This window comes from Tursiops truncatus, chromosome 8 (assembly GCF_011762595.2).
Source record: "Tursiops truncatus isolate mTurTru1 chromosome 8, mTurTru1.mat.Y, whole genome shotgun sequence".
NCBI lineage: Eukaryota > Metazoa > Chordata > Mammalia > Artiodactyla > Delphinidae > Tursiops > Tursiops truncatus.
This window is the reverse complement of record NC_047041.1, coordinates 13454220-13469117: the sequence shown is the minus strand read 5'-3', so window position 1 is coordinate 13469117 and position 14898 is coordinate 13454220.

Here is a 14898-nt window from a genome sequence, read left to right as displayed (position 1 = left end):
CTGAGATGGGTTTGAACGTAGCTCTTCTGCTTCCAGCACCATTATTTTCCCTACTGCATCACACTGGAGACGGCTGAGTTCCATGCCCACCAGGAAGAGAACCAACTACCATGGCCCTAAAAGGCAGTGGGTAGGATGTAAGTTAGATGAACCAAGAACTTCCTGGCTACAGGGAGTCATAATAATAATAACAATAGCTAAGATTATTGAAGACTTATTATGTGTTCCTTGCAAAAAGCCTCATTTAATCTTCAGAAGAAACTGTGACTTGGGTACTATTTAGGTAGCTTGCCCAAAGTCACTCAGAGAGTGAGAAGTGGAGCTGGGGTTTGAACCCAGGTAGCTGGGCTCTATCTGAACTATGGCCCTGCTAGCTAAGGTAATGGGTCAGGTGCTTTCTGCCTTGGGCCTCCCCAGGCCCCCAGCTGAGGATAGGCCGTGTGCTGCCTGGGGAAGGGGGAAGTGCCTGTCTCGTCCACGCCCAGGAAGGTGCAGCTGGGCTGGCGTGAGTCTGCTCCGAGTGGAGCGGTGTATGGAGAAAAGGCCAGGCTTTCTTTTCCACGGAGTGATGCGTCACTCAGATGCCAAGGCCGTTAGCTCCCTCGATGGGTGCTGCTCTCTGCTTGGGTGTTTATCATGCCCGAGGCGTGAAATTGATTCCAGAAACCTTGTCCATTTCCTCTGGCTCTTCCTGCAGAGGGGGTAGAGTGTGTGTGTGTGTGTGCGGGCACACTCGCAGGGCTGGTCAGGATAAAGGATACCCTTGGGTTGGCTATGTAACCCATCTGGGCATATCTCTCCAGGGGCCTTCGGGATGTCATCTCCATGTCCAAGGATGGAGATCTTCCCAAGGCTGCCCAGGGCAGGGTGGGAAGGAGGGCAAGGCTGAGATGGGACCAGCTGGTTGGCAGGAGTAAATGCAAGGCTGCCAAGGGTGATTAGGGAAATGGGCAGGGGTTGGAGGCAGTCCTGTGGTATTTTAGGGGACTTTCTTGTGGGGACTGAAGTGTCTGGAGCCCGTGGATGTGAAGCTGGTCACTGATTCTGGAGAAGGTAGGACAAGATATGGGCCATTCCCTGTGTGTGTTGCCCAATCCAGAGTCAGCCACTGGTGGCCTTTCTGGTGTCATTAATGAAGACAGTGGCAACGATCGCATCACAGCCAATACTTAGTGAGCACCTATTCTGACCCAGGTTCTAAACAGACCTGAGGATATAATGGTGCAAAAGGTGTGGTCCCAGGTCCCAAGGAGCTCAGAGTTTAGTGTGTGTGTTGGGGGTGGGGTGTAGTGGAGACACACAGAGGGGCTCACGCCTTTGTTAAGACTGCTGTTAAGGGACTTCCCTGATGGTCCAGTGGGTAAGACTCTGTGCTCCCAATGCAGGGGGCCTGGGTTCGATCCCTGCTCGGGGAACTAGATCTCGCGTGCGTGCCGCAACGAAGATCCCGCATGCCGCAACTAAGACCCGGTACGGCCAAAATAAAAAAAGAAAAAAGACTGCTGTTAAGAGACATGAGCAAAGTGCCTGGGCTCAGTGGGATGCCAGGAAGGGGCTACCTGGGCGAGGTCTTCACAATGAGTAACCCTCACCAAGGATGGGACATGCTTCTGCCTCAGGCATGTTAGTGGCCTTAGGCCATAGATGCGACTCTGACTGACTGAGGAATTTATATGTTAGAAGAATATGGTGTGTCCCATCTAGTCATACAGAGGGCTGGAGAGCCATACTTGAGGCTAAGCTTCCAGGCCTGATGCCCCACTGCACACAGAAGCAGACTGATGGGGATACCACAGCTGCTGCTGCTTTCCCACCAGGCACCAGGGAACCTCTGCTGCCACTCCGTACTGATTGCACCTCTGGGCCAGGAACTGAATCCTGCTGTCACTTCTACCCAAAGCTGGACATCTCCACTTCCACCCTTGCCAGCACAGTGCATTCTGGGCATTGCTTTCTTACTCAAATTCCTCCCTTCTAGAGCAAAGTCTCTTATGAGTGAATCTGATTGGTGGGGTCTGAGTCACATGTCTGTGACCTAGCTGCAAAGGAGACCGGGTAACCGAGTTTCTGGTTTCTACCTTGGGAAGGTGTGATTCACTGAGGCTGGAAACTCCCAAATTTGGCAAAAATGTTTGTGGGCAGCCGAAACAACTGGCCACAAACATGACAAAGTCCACTGCAGGGATGGTAAGTCTGCAAGAACAGGAAATGGGCTTTTTTGCCAGTGAAACTTCTGCCCCTCGCTTGTGTCTGGCACAAGGTAGGCAGGCCAGACATACTTGTAGAATGAGTGAATAAGTGGCAGTGAGGGGGTGATGTTGATCGTGGGGCTTGGACAAGCCATTCCTCCATTTATGGGTATCCTGGGAAGGAGTTAAGGTGTTGGACAGTGATTTGTGTCTGATTTGGTCCAGTCTTGCCCATCAGCCTGAGATCGGGTCACTGGTCTGACTCTCTACTCTTTGGGAGATGGGCAGCTGTGTGGAGGGGTGCTGTCCTGGGGATCTTAGGATTAGGCAGAAAGGAGTTGACCCATTTCAAGCAGGGGTGGGGGGGGTTTGAAACAAACATGGTCAACCATTAAAACATGTATTGATTTCAACTATTCAACTCTTACTCCAGTGGTACTGTCTACCCAGCACCAGTCCCCACTTCCTCCTCCCTCACAGGGCCCCATGTTTGTGTAGGGAGAAGCTAGCCCCATCCCCAGCTCCTGGACACTCTGACTGGTCTAAGGTAATCCCAATCTCCTTGCAGACATTAGGTTAGGATGGGCCAATGAGATGCAAGGAGAGTTCCCCCGCCCCCCGCCCCCGTACGCGGGCCTCTCACTGCTGTGGCCTCTCCTGCTGCAGAGCACAGGCTCTGGACGCGCAGGCTCAGCGGCCATGGCTCACGGGCCCAGCCGCTCCGCGGCATGTGGGATCTTCCCGGACCGGGTCACGAACCCGTGTCCCCTGCGTCGGCAGGCGGACGCTCAACCACTGCGCCACCAGGGAAGCCCAAGGAGAGTGTTTTTTGAGGAGTTGGCAGGGAGGCTGCTTCACACTTCTTGAAGAGTCTCTGAGAGTTGCCCTTTCCTGGTTTTCTCTGAACATCGTCATGGTTGGCTCTAAGGCTCTTAACTGCCCCCAGCCATCTCGTAATCTAGTCCAAGGATGGTGGATATACAAAAAAGGACCACAGGGAAACAGGATAAGGCTTCCAGATCACGCCAGATCTACACCTGAACTTTGCCCAGCCTCCAGGTTTCCAGGGCTAGTAAATTTCCATATAATCTCAGCTACTTTGATGTTCTGTCCTTTGTCCCCGAAAATCCCCTAACAGCTACATGGATCATGTAGCTCCCATGTAATGGTGGTCCAATCTCAGGAGATGGCAACGCTGGCATCTAGGTGGTACTAAGGGAGGGGCTAAAGAACGGCCCCTCTCCTCACCCTCAGAGGCCTTCCCATTGACACATGTGACAGTGCCTGAGATGTGTCAAGGAAGGGCTTTACTTTCAAGGCAGCCCTGTGTCTAGGAGGCCCTGTTTAGGACAGAAATGCTCCAAGGAAAGATGGCCCACAGTCAGTTAGCGTCTCAGAGAGTGAAGGACTTTATCAGGGAGGTGTGAAGCCCCCCATTGCTTAGGGCGTCAGATGGAAAGAGATCTTGGGCAGAAGGGGAGGGGCACGGAGCCCCTGCCCCATTGTCACTCCCCAGCAAACAAAGATGGAGGAATTGCTTTCTGCCCACATCTGGGCCATGGCCTGGCCAGAGTTCTCCAGGGTGGAGTGGGGTGAAACAGCCCTTGGTGAGAGCTCGGCCTGTCCTGTGACCCCAGCTGGGACAGCAGCTGTCAGGACATTTGTCTCCCAGTCACTGCCCCCCAGGGGCCTGGGCTGCTCCCACATTCCTTAAAGAGAAGTGGAGGGCTCTGGTCTCCTGAGGGCTCCAAACTGCTCCGTATTTCCCTGGGAGGGGATTTGGGTGGAACATAAATAAGACAATTTATTCAGAGAAACCATCTCTCCTATTTACATTTAAATTGAATAATTTAAAAACACCTTTACCCATTTCCATAAATTATCCCCTGTTGGACAGGCAGTTCAGCTGCGTGGAGGGGGTGCTGTCCTGGGGAAAGGCCTAATTGCATTCCCTGCTACAGGGATGGGGTGGGAGGGAGAGCGCGGGAGGTGGGGAGGCGTGGCAGGCCTGGGAGGAAGGAGCTCCAGAGGAAGCAGACACTTGGTTTAGAATTGGCAGGAGGAAGGAGGGAGCTAATAAGAAGCTGAGGTCCCTTTAAGAGCTTTACAGCTGGGAGGTAAAGGACCAAAAAAAAAAAAAAAAAAAAAAATCATTCTCTTATCACAGGAGCAAGGAGGCATTGGGACCAATCCCTTGCCTCCCAGTCAAGGGCATCACCCAAGTTTGACCTGGGTCAGCGGTCCTATGTTTACATCTTCCATAGACCCAATCTCTGGTGCCAGGGAAGAAGGGGAAGAGGAAGAAAGAACAGGGCTTCCTCAGCGATTAGTTAATCATGGGTATTTCCCAGGCACCCGCTCCTTCAGGCTCTGGGCTGAGTGCTGAGGACACAGGGATAACCAGCTACGTCTCTGCCCTCCAGGGCTCTGGGAATGGGTGAGAAGAGCTCCTTTCACACAGGCTGTGTGTGCTCAGAGGAGAGGTGGGGGAGAGACAAGGCCCACTGGAGGGGAAGGAGTGAGGAGTTGTCCCAGGGCAGTACCCGGGTTCACAGAGGAGATGGCTCGTGATGACCCTTGGAGGCTGCGCTGGTTTAGGGAGATGCTGAGGCAAAGAGGAGGCATCGCCAAGAAGGGACCAGTGTGAGAAAAGGCTCAAAGGTGAGACGGTTCACGGTCTGGGGCCTGAGGAGGCCGGTGTGACTTCAGGGGAAGCAGGATGGGGCGGGCTTGGCTGGGCCTCATTCCTCAGGCGTTTCTGGAGACGGAGCAGGCTCTGGAGGCAGGGCTGCGGCCTGGGCTTGGTGACGCTGCCGTGGCACAGTTTCCCTCCGCAGCGTATGCTGAGAGCTTGTGTGGATGGAGTTGGGCATTTGGATCCTTCGTCACTGACCCCTTTGAGGCCCCTCAGGAAGGGGAGCCGTCTTACTCCCCAAGGGCCTCCATTTCCCCGACACAGGGCCAGTGAAGCTGGAGGCTCTTCCCAGCACCCCTTCAACGCAGAGGGCGTCTGATTCCTGGCATCAGCCCACTTAGTCTTGGGGGCCCCAGGGTCCCTCTGCCTCCAGAATCTCCTGGGCTGTCTCCCTGCTTCCCCACCCTCTGGGATCACCTCCCTCTGGTCCTCCGCAGAGGTGGAGCTCTCTCAACTCCTCTCCTTTCCACCAGGGAGGGGTGGCTTTATATGAAGAGTAGAGAGAGCCTCAGAGGACTCAACCTCCTCCATGATTGAAGGCAAAATGGCCAGTGAAGCGTGTGGAGCAGGGAACAGTGAAGGGTGGCTTTGGGGGAGGCTGGGACAAGCTCTTTAATGCTTATGACAACCCTAGGAAACAGGCGTGATTAGCTCCTTTTAAGAGATGAGGAAACGGAGGCTCAGTGCTGGGGAAACCAGGATTTGAACTTTGTTCTGTCTGTCTCGAAAGCCTGCATTGCTGCCGGCAGCCTGAGCTGCGGGGCTCCTGGGGATGCCAACCAGCAGTCTCTGGTGAGCAGTGCTGTGCCGGGGGCTGTGTGAACAGATGTGGCATAAACCTCTCTGGGAAAACAGATTAAAATGGCCGTGGTGATGCTTAAATGCTGTGCAATAACCTGGCGTGTTAATGGAATCTTATCGATGTGATCCTTTGTCATCTCCGTGGGCTCTCCTGGGGGAAGAGGATGGATGCAGTGGTAAAAGGCCCTTGGGTCAAGGCACACCTGGTCCCTTCTCCTGCCTTTTCAGAGCCAAGCCTCTTAAAATAAGCTCCTGTATTCCAGGAAAGAGATGTCTCCAGTGGTGGCCTCTGAGCTATTTCTTAGCCTCCCCCCAGCACCCACTCTCCCCTCAGGTTAAATTCCCTTGGGTTTTGTCCTCTCCAACTGGTACCAGACAGATCTAGGTTCAGATCCCAAATTGATCATTTGCTTGCTGTGTGACCTTGGGAAAGTCACTTGCTCTCTCTGAACCTGACTCTTGTCAGAAGGTCGTTGTGAACATTAGACGAGATTGGATAGTGAGCCGCATGGCACAGAGCTCAGCACACACGGCAGTTGCTCAATAAATGTCAGCTTTTCTTCTGACAGTTCTGCCACCGTTAATGAGGTCCTTCCAGCTACTGCTGGCCTTTCTCAGAAGTCCCAGGGAACTTTGTCCAGGAGACCATCCACAGTTTGCTCCCTGCAGTGACTGTCACCTGCTCAGGATCCCCTGGGAACTGAGGGGTTCAGTTTGCAGGTACTGGCGTGTGGCTGGAGGTGGAGCCCGGCTCCATCAATTTCTTGCTGTGTGACTTTGGGCAGTTGACTTCAGCCATTTGTGTCTCCTTGTCCTCTTCTGTTGAAAGAGGCAAAGTAATACCTACCTTACAATGATGTTGTGAGAATTAAATGAGAAATAACTTGTGTTAAGCGCCTCGTACGATGCAGGGCACACAGCAGTCGCTCAGCAATTGCACTGTTACCTTTTCGTGGGCAGGCTGCTCCCCATCAGGTTGGGTCCTTCCAGGCAGAGACTGCCTCCCCTCTGTCTTGGGTCTCCCTGAGCACCAAGCGGAGACAGTCCCCGTCCTGCAGGTTTCGGCTAATGAGAAAGAAGTGCCCCCTCCGCTCCCTTAACAGGCTCTCAAGCCGTTCATCTTACAAACTTGGTAATTGTGCATTAACTGTTGGTGAAGGGGTTGCAGGTGTGACCAGAATAGTGGTGGAGCTATTTGGGGATGATTTTCATCCCTCTGTTGAGGTTTCCCATTTGAGTTTGGAGTGTCAAAGATCTACAAAAGTGGGCTCTCCTATTTCATTCCACAAAGAGAGTTTGAGCACCTAAATGATTGAGGAAAGCCGTCTCTGAGCTGCCTCCTGGTTAGCATTTGGGCATTGGAGACACCTCAAGATCTCAGCCACAAGTGCCCCCCCGGGTACCATCTTGCTCATGCCGGCCCAGCCCCCAAGGATGGTTGAGTAGCCAGGTTATGTAGCCCTGGGTGAGGGAGGCAAGCAGGGGCAGAGGCTGGTGTCAAGGGGGAGTACTTCCAGAGATGTCTTGGATTATGGCTCAGACACAACTAGCTGTTTGATCTTTGAGTGTTTCTAATTTCTCTGGGCCTTAGTTTCTCATAATACAGGGGATTGACTAGATGACCTCCAAGGTCATACACAAGTTTTAAAGTTCCGAATTTCTAGGTCTAACCTGAATCCTTCTTGCCATATTTGAAGCCAACAGAGACTGTATGCTTGGTAATAAGTGAGCGGCACTGGGTAGAGGGCTGTATTTTGTTAGCCTCTTATGGTGCGAGAGCTTTGGTGGGATTGTATTCTAATATATTTTTTATTTTATTTTATTTTTTTGCGGTACGTGGGCCTCTCACTGTTGTGGCCTCTCCCGTTGCGGAGCACAGGCTCCGGACGCGCAGGCCCAGCGGCCATGGCTCACGGTCCCAGCCGCTCTGCAGCATGTGGGATCTTCCCGGACGGGGGGCACGAACCCGCGTCCTCTGCATCGGCAGGCGGACTCCCAACCACTACGCCACCGGGGACGCCCCCTAATTAAATATGTAATGGGATGTGTCTGCCTTTGAAATCACGGCCAGCACCTTGGGGGTGGCTCTCCTTTGTGTTCTTGTCTGCAGCTTGTCTGTAAATTGCAGGGCTGAGCCCAGCTGGAAATCTCGCCCTGAGACTGTATGGGATCTACAGGTCTAAATGGATCGCCCAAAGGGCAAAGGAACATCTCAGGGCTCTAAGCTTGCCCTTCTGACCCCACTTCTCAGAGCCTATTATGGTATCCCAAGCAGGGTCCCGGAATAGAATCGGCCCCATTTGGGGGCCTGCTCTTCATCCTGTCTGCTCTCTGAGAGCTGGGGAGAGTGTGTGCTTTTTCTCCATGTTAATAAAACCCAAATGAGTCTTCATTAAGGGCTCCATTAAGAAGCCACTGTCATTCTTGGCACTAATTAGCGTTCTGCTCACCACTAAATTGCCACACTGGTGTTTTCCCGGGGCTTTGCAGAGCCCGTTCCTGATGCTGAGAGCTGCTCTTAAGATGGACCTCGACTTACAGAGCCTCAGAGATGGAAAATCTAGTCCCTCACTAGTTCATCTCATCCACTCCCCTGTCTCCGGACGATTGCTTGTTCTGTTCCTGAGCCTCTCTCGGCAGCCTGTTTAAGGAGTTCGTGGATCTAGGTGGAAGTTCTTCCTCTTGTCTAACTGCCCTCTTTTGATGCAATGTAAGCCGATTTGAACTCTTCACTAGGAGAGTGAAGAGCATCTTTCTCTCTAAGAACACTTTGCTGTCTTTCTCCTGCTGAGTTCATGTCCTAGATTCAATGTGAGAAGTGATGAAACCCTGCCTCCTTCCTGTATCCCTGTGATAGGACCCATCCCTCGGCAAAGCATTTACGTAGGGTAAGTTCGTCTCTTAGGTTCCTGCCCATCTCCCCCCATTCATGCCCTCCTTCTCGATCTCCCCAATGCCCAGCTTCACCTTTGTTCTTTCCAGGCTTCAGGACCTCATCCAGGACCTGTGGCTGCTTGACCCCTTCCTTCCGAAGAATCAACTAACATAATAAATGCACACTGTGTGCCGTGCCAAGCACTGTGCTGGGTCGTCTATCTCATGTAGCCAGAATCCCAGTCCCACGGGAGGGCAGGAGGCATTCCTGGTACCATTCTGTAAAGGAAATAAACCCAAACCTCAAAAGGGTTCAGCTCCTTGGTCACACAGTGGTCAAAGGTAAAGCCAGAATCAAACCCAGGACTCCTGACTCCAAGGTCACCAAACCATTCTTGTCTTCTTACCCCTTCAGGGCTAAAGGGAGTAATCAACTAACGCGAGAAAGGACTCAGATCCACTTCTGGTGGCTGCTGCTTATGTGACGAGAAAATGAGACGAAGTTCTTTTCTCACAAAGTCAGAACTTTTACATTCAAGTGGACATTGTTCCCTTCAATGTAATCCACTTGGAAAGTTTGATACCTATTCCAATCGTGTCCCACTGTCAACACACCTTCGCCACTCCCCTGGGGAAGTCTGTGGCATATGGTTTTGAATACTGGTGGGTGTTTATCTTGGGGTGACCTGGATCTTTGGAAATACCCCCAAAGTCATTTGGATTCAAGTCTGGAGAATAGGTGAGGCACTAAAGTAGGCGATTGTTCTTTGGATCAAAAAACCTTTGAACACAGTTCTCAGTGAAGTGTAGTGTCAACACTCACTGTTCCACAGGCCCCAGCTTTGGGGTGGTACAGAGATTCCTCAAATGTTTCAGAATCTTGACGTGTGAAATACAGCTTGATTGGTTATGTGAAGGGAGAGAGGGTTGGGGGAAAGGAGGGCACTGATGCTTGAAACCAAACGATCCATGATCTTTTCCCACGATTTGGAGCCTCTTTTTGGCCAGGGGAGCTGAGTGCTCCTGGCAAATACGTGGGCTCTCTGGTCCTGGGTTAGCCGGGGCAAAGCAGTTCATTGATTAGCATTTTCTCGCCAAAGGTGTTGCTTAGTCTGACTTCATCTGGAAGACACAATAACGAGACAGCTCTCTCTTCTATCACAAGAATGCAGCTCAACCCTTTACAACACAATTACTTGTATTCTTGTGGGACTCTGTTTCTTTGCGTTAGCTGAACTCTTCAGCCATCATTCTCACTGTTAATCATCTCTTTCAATGAATGGGACCTTTTACCTTTTTCAATATTTTCAGTGGACTTGGGGAGGAGGGGGGAGGGGGCTGGACATCTGTTCTGCCAGCAACTCTTCTGGCAATGTCCTGCTTATCCTCCTTTCTTTAAGCCTGGTGAATCTGTGTAACATACCACTGCCTTTGACATTATCTCACTTTCACACACTCCTTTGAGCCTCTCAAGTGTCCCCTTTGCAAGATCTCCATGACTTTGGCTCAGTTTGGCCTTGATTTTCAGGCTTCAAGCCTACCCACTCACTCAGCACACTCTTCCTGTCTCCGTCAGGCTGGGGCCTTGGTGGAGGCAGGAAAGGTGTGCTGGCTGACTTGGAGGAGTTGCTGCTGTGGGTGGATACATGTCAACCTCTCCTCCTTTGCTTTCAGGGAAAACCCATCTGGTAAAGTTATTGTCATATGAAGTATGTACAATTTAATAGGGATCCCTGGAGTTAGACAGGCCTCTGTCATTTTAGACAAGCTCGATGAAAACTTTGGGAAATCACTCCACCTCTATGAGCTTCAGTTTTGTCATCTGTAGTTTGGGAATAACAATGACTACATTCTGGGAGGTGGTGAGGACCCAGTGAGATGATTCATACTAAGAGCTTGGCTCGTGACTGGCGCACAGTAGGAGCTCAAAAACGAAAGCCATTTTTATGATTACCACGATGGTCATCGCTGCAGCTCCAGCGGGCTGTGGGCTGGCGCTGCTTTTGGCCCGGTGAACTAACTGATCACAGAGGGAGGGGAGAGGAGGTCAATGGGATCTGTCCACGGTTCTGATTCATTTAGCCAAGAAGCCATTTTGATTGATCTAATAAACATCGGTGATAACCTTTTTTCTTCTTTCCTTCCTTCCTTCCTTCCCTCCTTCCTTCCTTCCCTCCTTCCTTCCTTCTTTCCTCCCTCCTTCCCTCCCTCCCTCTCCCCTCCCTCCCTCCGTTCCTTCCTTCCTTCCTTCCTTCCTTCCTTCCTTCCTTCCTCCCTTCCTTCCTTCCTTCCTTCCTCCCTTCCCTGCACGGCATAACTTGTGGGATCTTAGTTCCCTGACTAGGATTGAACCCCGGGCCCTGGGCAGTGAAAGCGCCAAGGCTTAACCATTGGACCACCAGGGAATTCCCAGTGATCACCTTCTTTGTGTCAAGTACTTTCCTAGGCACCAGACTGTTCAGACAAAGGGAATGCCTCTTGTCTAGACTCCAAGACAGTCTCACGTGTACATAGGTGAGTGTGTGTAGGTATTTTAAAAAACACTTGGGTGTGTAATGTGAGTGTAGTCTGTGCCTGTGTGTCTTGGGGGGAGGACGAGTGGGTTGGGGCTGAAACCTAGGAGAGGTTTGGCTGTCATGCAGCTCACCTGGGCACATAGCTGGTAAGAAGGGCTCAGGGTGGCCATGATGAGAGGACAACTTCCTTGAACTTCCTGGAGAGATTGAAAGGTGTACTGGCCCCTGCCCCTCTCCCCCTCCTGGCCACCAGAGCAGTGCAAATCTGAGGCCAGAGCTGAGCTGCTCTCCTGCCGGGCACTCCAAACTAATTTTCTGGTGCGTTATACACTTTGCCTTCTGAACGATCAATGGCCTGAAATGCTGTTTGGTTCCTGCAGCCAAATCCGAGAGAAATAAGACATAATCCATCTGGCTGATGTGGCCAGAGCAGGGAGGGAAGGAGAGAGGAAGAGGGAGGCTTGAGCTGCCCTGGGGATCTCTGCTGGGCTCAGGGCGGGGGGCCTGGAGGGACCTGCCAGCTTTTGAGGTAATGGTCCTTTAAGAGATATTGATGGCTGGCTAATCACAGCCCCGTTTGTCTCAATGCATCCTTCCCACAGAGCTGCCACTCCCACAGGAGCTGAGCTCTAGCGGGGAAAGGCTGGGATAAGGCTCAGTGTTCAAGCACCCTGGTGCTTGGTGTGGATGTCCTCCAATCCTGGATGGAAGGATCTGGCTCGGGTCTCAGTGTGGAGTTCGATTTTTGGGCATAATCCCCTAGAAGCCCCGAGATGGCACCGGGCAGGGTATCCTGGGGGCCAGGGATGTGGGGTCCCAGATTAGGCTTGGGGCTGCTTGGAGGAACCCACACCTGGCTCAGGAGAGGACAGCATGAGCCCTGCCGGCCCTTCCCTGGGGCTGAGCCTGGCAGAGGGTGGGATGCCAGGAGGTGCCTTGGGGGATAAAGGAAGTCGACTTGTTCTTCCGCTTCAGGTTATCCCCCACAGGAAGAGGGCAAACAGAATCACCCTCCTTCAGAGCATCTGCTCCCATAGGCGAGACTGCTAGAAGGATAAACAGTGAGCACCTCAGGTGCCCCTGCTGCTTCTGACAGTCTGGCCAGGAGGACTGCCTCCCAAGGACCCCTACACACCTCCCGCACCCTCTGGCCTGTGTTCCACTCAGAAGAATGAGTTGGAAGAGTTGTGTGCTCAGCCCAGGGCTCAGTTTCCCCAACTCTTTCTAGAAATAGTCACCGTCTAGAGACGGGTAGGTGGAAGACACAGACCTCTGCTGGATCCAGGGGTTTGGGCCATTCCCGTTCCCCAGAAGGAAGGAGGAGTGACGTCCGTGGTATGAAATCAATCAGGCAGTAGCCTGGTGAGATGTGGAGGAAACAGGAACACATCTTCCCAAAAGGTTGTTTGGGAGTGTTTCCCGGGAAAAGGCATGTAGGCGGACGGGGAGGGGAGGGAGATGGGAGGTGGCAGCTCTGGTGCCCTGTGCTGCACCTGGCTCTGGGGAATGCGACCCGCCCTAACCGCCTGGCTGCATCTCCAAGCACTGTCACTTGCCTAGATTGCTGCTGGTACCACACCTGAGACACAGGTGACACCTCAGGATAGGGAGGGCAGCAGGACCAATAAGAGGGCCACCCAGGTGCCAGTGCAGAGGAGCTCAGGCAGGGGGCAGGGAGCCTAGGGTGGGTACAGCCCCCATACAGAGGGGGCCTCAAGATGGGCTGTTAGGGGCTAACTTGGAGGGAGGAAAGGGAGGAGAGAAGCTGAGCTCAGCATTTGCTTGGGCCAGTGGGGGCTTGGGCCTTCACAACCAAGGCCCGGGGCTCCCATCCAAGGCCTGGTCATATCCGACCCTGCTTAGCTAGAGCACTGCCCCTGCTTCTTTGGTCCAGGACAACTCAGCCTTCAGCTGCTGCAGCAGTGAAAATCCAGCCGTGGCAGCAGCTCTCTGATAAGGGCGGGGCCCGTGCACTTCTCCGATGGGTAATTATGCTTAGAGCATGTTTTACGGAGATGCAGGGCTTGTCTGACAAGGCTCACGCTTGTTCCTGCTGTCGAGGCAACTGGGAAGCTGAGCGGAGAGGCCAGGGGCTGAGGGTGACGTTGCTGCTCGGGGAACCCATCGCGGATAATGAGATGCTGATCCCAAGGGGTACTCATCCAATTGGGCCTCCTGTCCCTCCCCTGGCCCAGGAAGGACCCCTCGAAACAGAGGGAGCTGGGGATGTCACATACTCTGGTTTTTATAACAATTTATTGTTAATTATTTTAATAGCAGAGGTAACTAATAGTTATGTAGTGTTTTGTATTTTTCAAAGCATTTTCACATTTGATTCTCACCATAATCCTTTGATGTAGGGACAGAACTTTAGCCCCATTTGAATGATGAAAAAGGGAGACCCAAGAACATTAGGTGGCTCTGTCAAGATAGCAGGGTGGAGCCAGGTCCACAGCCAGGTCCCGAGCCTGGTTTCCTGACTCGCTGTTCGCGGAGACTTCTCTGTCCCCAAGTTGGGCAATCCCTCCCATGGAGTCCCCAGCCCCGTGTCACTCCAGAGGCCCTGTGTGTGTGAGGCCCAGGTGGTCGTTGAGAGGAGGGAGAAAGGGCAGTTCACCTTCCCTTTACTGAGGGGTCCCTGTATTGGGATGCTCCTGCAGCAGGACAGGCATTCACAGGAGGTGGAGTGAGGCTGACTTGAAGGCACAGGTGATGAGAGAGCGAGACAGCCTGGTGAGTGTATCCACAGACACCATTCCTGCATCCCAGGAGGCTGTGACACTGATTGCCATCTGTGTGCGGGTCTGCTTTAAAAGACACTGCATGACAAGCAGCCCTTTCTGTGCGCCGCACACGTGAAGATGGTGCCAGTGAACACCCTGGGGATTCTGTACTGAGAAACTGAGAGCCTAGAAAAGGTGACAGGGTGGTTCAGTAGGGCTGGGGTCAACCAGGGAAGGCTTCCTGATGGAGGCAGTTCTGAGAAGAGCCTGGAAAGAAGGAGAGGAGAGGTGCCATTCGAGGGGAAGCAGAGGCCCTGGGGCAAAGGGGTGAAAGCATGTTTGGGATTGGGAGCATGTTAGCTTGGATGGCTGTGGTTGGGGGGACTTAGGGCGGGTGAGGGGCCTGGGGTTGCTGATGGTGGAGCTAGCAGGTCAGATGTGAATTTGATAAGCCAGAAATGAAGGAGCCTCTGGGGATGGTTAGTAGGGAAGAAATACAATCAAAACAGTGTGAAGTGCTTTGCAAGGCTTTGTGTAGAATGAGGAGCGGATGGAGAGACTGAGGACAGGTGTGGGCGGATGAACACCGGGAATTAGCAGCAGTCCGCTATGACCTGGAATTCCGGGTGCTGGCTACGGAACCTGGGGTTCTCTGGACGGCTGTGGTTCTTTAGGACTCTCAGCACGTTCTGACCCAGCCCTGCTGCCCGGATGGGTGTCTCCCACAGCCCATGGCCCAGCCCCACGGCGCCTTCCTCCACCCAGCCAGTACCCAGCCTTCCCTCTACAGGATGCCATTTTGGTGCTGGATTCAGCCCCAGGCTCCAAGACAAATCTTGCTGCTCTGGGAAGGTGCCCTCCGGCTCCTTCCGCTTCGCTTCGGGGTGACTGATGGCTGCGGTGGGTGGGTGGGTGAGGAGCCTGCCTCCCCCCACACTGCTTCAGATGGTGGGAGTGGTTGGGAAGCAGGGTTCCAGGGTAGCCAAAGAGGAGTGGCAGGGAGGACAGGCCAGAGAGATGACCGGGGATGCGCCAAAGCATGGTTCTAGATGGAGCAGCTGCTGCCAGGGGCCAGGTGATGGTTGCAAAGTACCAAACAG